We start from the raw sequence: 1,874 nt of genomic DNA, 5'->3' as shown, positions 1-1,874 counted from the left end.
CGACACGCCTCAACTAGTGCCTCTCTTCCCCGACCAGCCCCCTCTCTCCCTCTGTCGAACTCTACTAGAACTCTCCCAGTACCGCTCCTCATCACCATCAGATTCTCATTGCTGCCCCCTCTTCGCTGCGCGCGTCGCCGAACAACGATTTGTAGGCAATGGCGTCGCCTCTTCATCCGTAGGTTCCTTGGCCTCGTAGACAAGATCCCTTTTTTTTGACTCGTTGTTTCAATTTTTAGATATATTATGAATTAATTATATGCTTCTATTTTACTTTGATTTGATTATGTTACCATATGAATATTGTTATTATCTGCGTGGGCTTATGAATGATTAATATTAATATGATATTATGATAAGTAATTTAAAGGAATAAATATTTTGTGTAAAAGTAGTTATTTTGAGATGTTTTTAGAATTATTATGATGAGAAAAGAGATTATTTGAAAAAGGAGTTGGTTTTGAATACTTATTAAAATAGATAATTTAAAATAATTTATTTTGGTAAAATGGGTTATTTTGAATTGTTAAACTATTTTGAGAAAAGATTATTTTAGAATAATTATTATAAATTAAAATAATTTATTTCGACAGTGATCATTTTTGGATAATTATATTAATTAAAAAGAATTTATTTAAGAACAGAATCATTTGAGGAAAATTATGATAAATTATAAGAAGTTATTTTGGAAAAAGAATCATTTTTATTTAAAAGAATTTAATTTGCAAAAGAATTATTTATTTTGAATTAATTTAGTCTATGAACGTCTGATGGATGGTTATTGATCGCGACATTTTATGTGCAAAACAATCATCGATTCCATGATTCTTATTTTAATTACGTGGTATGCTATAACACCGTTGTACATGATTGGTTGTATCATTTATTATTTCTTATTGTGATTGAGAACTCTTAGTAGTTCATGACTTAGTGGCTTCATGCATCATGAACAGACCTAGTGACATGTGTGGGTGTGTTGACTGAGTGTAGGTGGTGAACCAGAGTTTTAATAGGGATTATGATTGTTGACTTAGAAAAAAAAGAAGAGTGGGGATGGGGAAGTCTTTGTTCATGTGATCGGATATAGCTATTGATGTATCTTCCAGGCTCGCCCCAGGATCCAGTGTAGCTTGGGATTGGTTTGTTGGGTCAAAGTAAAGCCAGTGTAGTTACTTTGGTCCATGAATTTGATATTAACCCGAGTTAAGCTTGAGTTCGAACCAGGTTAAAATCAGATTGCGTGTAGCCCTCTAACCGATCTAGTGTAACAGCGTATTGGGTGCACGTAGGGGATTTGTGAACAGTTAGTTATCCGGTAATATGAACATTGACTCTATGTGAGATGTGTACTAGTGAGGTTTTAGGATGGCTAGTACTTGACCTGGTTACAGTGTGCAGTTAGCCTTATGATTATCATATTTTAGTAGTGTTTTCGCATGTTGATTTTATTGGATTTTCAGTTGCACATCCTTTTATCATTTCTGTTATTGTATCGTTTTTCGTGTTTTCCGCTTGGGTTTTCGTTCACTCTATTTATTTTGTGGGATCTTACCATGTGCCATGCACGCTGACATGTACCTGTTTTCTCTGGTATATGCCAGATTTAGGAGACGGACAGCCTTAGTTCAGAATCGCACAGGAGCCAGAGGATTCTCAGTAGGAGTGCCTTGCAGACGGAGCAGAAGAAGAAGTTGAAGCCTAGTTTTTCTTTTATTAGTTGATGGTCTTAGTTTACTTTTGTAGTTCTTTCTTTTTTTCGTTAATTGATGTATTTTTGTATCTCTTCAGCATTCAGTTGTTCAATTTTGTATAAGGGCATGTTGACCCGAATATTATGTCTTTGATGATATTCATTTGTGATATGTATTATTTTA

Source organism: Asparagus officinalis, chromosome 1 (genome assembly GCF_001876935.1).
Source record: "Asparagus officinalis chromosome 1, Aspof.V1, whole genome shotgun sequence".
Taxonomy (NCBI): Eukaryota; Viridiplantae; Streptophyta; class Magnoliopsida; order Asparagales; family Asparagaceae; genus Asparagus; species Asparagus officinalis.
This window is presented reverse-complemented; position numbering follows the sequence as displayed.